This window comes from Haliotis rubra, unplaced genomic scaffold (genome assembly GCF_003918875.1).
Source record: "Haliotis rubra isolate DU_JTF1 unplaced genomic scaffold, ASM391887v1 Scf156, whole genome shotgun sequence".
In the NCBI taxonomy this organism is placed as follows: domain Eukaryota; kingdom Metazoa; phylum Mollusca; class Gastropoda; order Lepetellida; family Haliotidae; genus Haliotis; species Haliotis rubra.
Window position 1 is genome coordinate 679,696 of NW_025765514.1, and position 6,481 is coordinate 686,176.

Below are 6,481 nucleotides of genomic sequence, written 5' to 3' on the forward strand. Positions count from 1 at the left end.
GTCTGCTTCGTTCGCTATACAAAAGATCTGGTTGCCAGTTATCAGTTTCATCGTGTTTCCCTTGCAGATATACAACTGCCTTGCATGTAGAACCATGTGTCCCCCGTATAAAGTGACCTGTTGGGAACCATGTGTCCCCTGTATATCAGGGAGCCATGACCTGTATCAGAGTGAGCCATGTGTCCCTGTATATAGAGTGACCTGTTCAGGGAGCCACGTGTCCCCTGTTCAGGTAGCCACGTAAGCTGTATATAGAGTGACCTGTTCAGGGAACCATGATGCCACGTGTTCCTGTATAGTAGAGTACATGTTCAGGGAGCCACGTGACCTATGTTCAGGGAACCACGTGTGACCTGTTATATAGAGTGACCTGTTCAGGGAGCCACGTGTCCCTGTATATAGAGTGACCTGTTCAGGGAGCCACGTGTCCTGTTATATAGCCAGTGTCCTGTTCAGGGAGCCACGTGTCCCCTGTATATAGAGTGACCTGTTCAGGGAGCCACGTGTCCCTGTATATAGAGAGACCTGTTCAGGGAGCCACGTGTTCCTGTATATAGAGTGACCTGTTCAGGGAGCCACGTGTCCCTGTATATAGAGTGCCCTGTTCAGGGAGCCACGTGTCCCTGTATATAGAGAGACCTGTTCAGGGAGCCACGTGTCCCTGTATATAGAGTGACCTGTTCAGGGAGCCACGTGTCCCCTGTATATAGAGTGACCTGTTCAGGGAGCCACGTGTCCCTGTATATATAGTGACCTGTTCAGGGAGCCACGTGTCCCCTGTATATAGAGTGACCTGTTCAGGGAGCCACGTGTCCCCTGTATATAGAGTGACCTGTTCAGGGAGTCACCTGCCCCTGTATATAGAGAGACCTGTTCAGGGAGTCACGTGTCTCTCTGTAGATACAGTGACCTGTTCAAGGAACCACGTGTCCCCTGTAGATAGAGGGAACTGTACGGGGAGCCACGTGTCCCTGTATGTAGAGTGACCTGTACGGGGAACCACGTGGCCCCTGTTGATAGAGTGACATCATCGGCACACTCACTCGGGCAAACACGTGTTCCCTGTTGGTACTTGAAACACCAAATATTGCAGGGGTTAACTCGCCTTTCATTCCACCATAGAAAGCAAGGTGGACAACTGAATTTGGAGTATAGCGTGTTTTTCGTAAAGGCAGGTGGAGGTTTCGAGTGCTATAGGCAACTATGCAAGCGCTATCACAGACCATTCCGCTACTGTAGCCAGAGTTCGTCTCAACTCCCTAGGGGAGATAACCCACAGCTGTTGAAGACCAATCCATTATTCCCGTCTCCTCTATCACGCTTGATAGTCTGTGATCTCCGGCTTCACAGGGTCTGGTGGCCAGACAGACGGAGGCGATGTAAAGCCTGATGCATCGTTTATCATTAACTGTATCAGGGATCAAGCTATACTAGACCTGCATACAGATGGGGTCGTCGCCAGGCTGCTTCGTCATCATCGCCACCGACAACATCTGCAGCATGACGACATGATCGGTAACCATAGGCGCAGCAATTAGCAGGATTCGCGTATTGTTTGTTCGAATCCCAGAATATGATGCTCGAGCTTTCATCATCATGCTCTCGTGTTTAACCCCAAAATATATCAGCATCATGTTATCATAGATATTGACGGTGATGACAGTAACAACACCATGACTGCAACGGTTCCAGAGCGTCTTCCCCTTCAGACATGTTACACCAAGTCTCCCAGGAAACATGTCGTGGCCGCGGGTGGGATATGGTAGAACTAGTTAGAGATGATATTAATAACTAATTTGTCTGAGAACTGTTTATTTGCTGGTGAGTCCAGCCATTGTCATGTTGTTGTGGACTCGGGGAAGGGGATTAGGGTGAGGGGTTGTGATGACATATAGGAGGTGCCCCACGTGACTACAGATATTGCCAGCCATGGTCCGGTGTCATCACACAATCGTCTATAACACATGTACTAGTATGGCTTTCTTCCGTTTCCATCAACTCTTGGACAGCAAGCTAACAATCCTCATTAACCGAAGCTGAGTTTACGGGCTGTGTCTGTTCCGTTGTGTAATACGTCTTTCAGCACACAGAGTGTGTGTTTCCTAGGACCTAAACAGTATATTCCCCTCGCTCCATAGTTCTATCAGCGGGACCATTCGGGCGGATTCACCGCCAACGATATCGACAGGTTTTAGCATGTGCACGTTGTGTTAAGGTTTACAGTCTGTGAATGTGTTTCATCGAACTCTTGTGTGCTAATCTTTGAATATGTGTGGATGTAAAGTGCTCTGGATTGCCCAGTGTGTGATACACACAGTTATCCTGTGTTAGTGGATGTGTGTGTATTAACGTGTGTGTGTACTTTGGATCATTCAGTTAGTGAAACTAGTGTATAGTGTGTACATTTCAGTGTGTGTACATGTACAGTGAACAGTGTGTAGTTGTACCATGGGCGTTTTAGGAACACATGATCCAACTCTGTGCTTCGCAGAAAGCGTAAAACTCACTCACCCCATCAATCAAAATTATTCCAACATGCCATACAGAAACGATCGTCTACAGACAATCTCTTTAATTTGCAATGCCTTTGTTTTTGTGTGCCACCAACCTCCACCCCCTACACATACGAACGCGAGTGTACACACACGCACGCACGCACGCACGCACGCACGCACGCACACACCTTCAATTACCTGACTCATCAGAACATAATACACCCACTTGAGCAACCCGACCACGACATCAGCTATGCATTGCACCCAGCTAACGGGAGGCAGTTTACCTTATTTATTGTTTCACACTTATGTGTCGCCATTAAAACGGTAATATTTCGCACATGCGCACTAAATCCCTCTGCCGGTAGAGTTGCTGGACTAAGTAGAATCACTAACAGCATGAACGCCACATCGTGCCACAATGTACCGTCCCAAGGTAGGGTAATTAGTGCCGCTTCATCAACACATCCATCTATATCTGTTTCGACACCGTGGTCCCTTGGGCGTACGTTGGTGATGGTCTGGGAAAAGGTGGCGGAGATGGAGTTTCAGCAGCTTGAATCAATCTGGCAGGGTTTCAACAGGTGTGAAAATGTTTGTGTTATTGAGGAGTGTTGGCGAGCGGGAAGAGCGAGCACTTCACTTACTAAAGCACATTAAGTCTTGCAGTAAACACGTCGGTCTTGATGAGATGGGCCTCGTGTAGTTTACAGTGTGATAGGCTTTTAAAACAATAAAGTGTGCTAAGTGGAGAAAGCCGGGTACCATTTGCTGACCTAGCTATCGTGGGCGGGACAAAACAGTATGACAAAGCCGGTGTGCCCTACCGGATATGACGTCAGTGTCATAAACAACACCGGGTCACAACACATGGAGTCAGTATACACTATCATCTCGGACGTTAGTACGCAATACCGTACAGTGTGCACGTACACAATGTTGTAAATGACCTAAATGACGTCAGTACACAATGTCGCAAATATTGTAAGGAAACAGTTTTGTCAATTACGTCAGAACGCATTACTGTAAATAACTTGAGTACACACTATTGAACATGACCAGGCGCGTAGCAAGCCATTTTTTTCGTGTAAGCCTGATAGGTTGCAAAGCTATATATTTAGATAGTATTGAGGGCTTGTCCAACCTTTTTACCAAGAATCTCGTGTAAGCCCGGGCTTTTTCTATAATGGTAGCTACACCCTGATGACGTCAGTACACATCGACTTGTATGATGTCAGTAAACAATGTTTCACATGACGGTAGTACACGGTGTTGTTGATAACTTCAGTACACATTGCAGCACATGACGTCAGAAAACAATAATTACACACTAATTACCCATGACGTTAGTACACAGTGCCATGCTTGGTGTCACAATGTCGCAAATGACGTCAGCATAAATGCCGTACATGGAGTCAGTACATTATGACGTACCGGATGTCAGTACACACTGCCCTATTGACGCCAGTTCTCAATGGTGGCTGAAACACAGAGCCGACCGGTCCTAGTTTTATCAACTCATATTAAAACCAAACACGACAGGGTTACAACAAGTTCACGTCCGGGAATCGAACCACCTAGCTTCCGGGCTTACGCTGTATCCACTAGGCCACAACAGCGGTTTCAGAACTACCAACAGACAAAACTGTAAAATATGCATTACATGCATACACGGAAACACTTCCAGTTGTCCAGCCGAAATATATATGGATAAAGAAAGAATACTTGAACACCGCGATATCACTTCGACACAACCGACAAATATATGAATAAAGAATGAATACTTGAACACCGCGATTTCACTTCGACACAACCGACAAATATATGGATAAAGAAAGAATACTTGAACACCGCGATTTCACTTCGACACAACCGACAAATATATGAATAAAGAATGAATACTTGAACACCGCGATTTCACTTCGACACAACCGACAAATATATGGATAAAGAAAGAATACTTGAACACCGCGATTTCACTTCGACACAACCGACAAATATATGAATAAAGAATGAATACTTGAACACCGCGATTTCACTTCGACACAACCGACAAATATATGGATAAAGAAAGAATACTTGAACACCGCGATTTCACTTCGACACAACCGACAAATATATGGATAAAGAAAGAATACTTGAACACCGCGATTTCACTTCGACACAACCGACAAATATATGGATAAAGAAAGAATACTTGAACACGGCTATTTCATTTCAACTCATATTAAAACCAAACATGACAGGGTTACAACAAGTTCACGTCCGGGAATCGAACCACCTAGCTTCCGGGCTGACGCTGTATCCACTAGGCCACAACAGCGGTTTCAGAACTACCAACAGACAAAACTGTAAAATATGTATTACATACATATGCGATAACACATCGAGTTTTCTGGGGTTCGACACAACCGACAAATATAAGAATATAGAAAGAATACTTGAACACCGCGATTTCACTTCGACACAACCGTGAGTTCGACACTACGAGAATTGACTGCATATGGACGTAGGCACCAAATACAACACCATCCATGAAATGATGCACAAACCTTACCCTGAATCACCACTAACAAGCTGTACTTGAGGGTGACCCTCCCTGAAACAAGCAGCCCGGGGGCAGGGGCTACAGTGTCTGTATAATTACTGCAGGCAGAGTGCCATTCCCTGGAAATTAGGATCACCCCATGTCGATTATCTGGCACTGTGAGATACGACTGCCGCAGAGTGTGGCGACGTGGTATATTACTGCGGGGCCGAGGGCAGGGAGATAAGCATACCTCTTGGGGGAAGTAGAGGCACCTGCCGGTGGCGCATCTTGTTGATTCCGCTCTGCATTCACTGGAGTAGTATCTTCAGTAGGAAGAAAGAAGACAGCAGATTGACTGATGGCCGAAAGTCAGCAATGTGCAATTGATGCTTGTTTTTAATCATGTAAACTCATTCCCAAGAACCCTTGTGAGTTGAAGCATCGCAACGTGGAATAACTTCCTGCCAGCAATGTTGAGTTTGTATATATGGAAGGTACTTTAATTAACAGCGAACTTGTTTCAGTGAATTATGCAATGGATTGCAGGTAACTAAATACAGATAATTATGAAATTATATACATTTCGCAATAAACACATCTTTTATAGCTCGTTAAAAAACACACAAAGCAACTGAAAGAAAGAAGACAGCCATTCACTGGGATGAACTGAATTATACATTACAACAAAATCACAGTCTCATAAACAGCTTTGATCTGAGCAATCGGATCAGGTAGAAAACACAAATTCTAGTAATTTGTACGAACATTTATAAAATATTCTTTCCAGGTTAGAACTTTATCATGAATAGTTTACACACGCTAGATAGCTTTCTTCAGGCTCCTAATCTTTAACTACTGACAAGCAAATCAATTTGAAATAGACATGTTTAACATAATACTTTTTATGAATCCGGTGTCTCCTCATTTTTTCAGATGGATTTCTGGAGATATTCTCGTATGATCAGCTGTGCTGTACCGTCATCATTGCCGATCCTATTGTTATACTGGCATATTGTCCCAGTAAGCTCTTTTCCATCCCAGCTCAATCACAAAGCCTTCCCTGACCAGCTCACCTTGTCTCGGTAATCCTATTGGTTTCCCTGTTATCTTGTTATCTTTGTATATTAGAAGAGCTGAGCCCGTAGAGCTGTGAGAATCAATAAGAAAGTTGTGATCAATAAAATAATTGATTTTTATATTTCAGTAACAGAGTGAATTATGAAATACATACACAGTGTTTATATTTCAGAGCTAGGTCAACTGAACATTTAACTAAGCTGAATCGATTTAGGAACCCATGGCAGATCAATCAGAAACCAACACATTCAATCTGAGTAAAAGGGTATGGTTTGAGTCCAATGTTTTTGAGCGAGTTGTCTATCTGAATTAGAAATCAACAACAATTAAAAACAATATGGCGCCGCACATGCTCGACGTACACACCATGTTTTGCCAT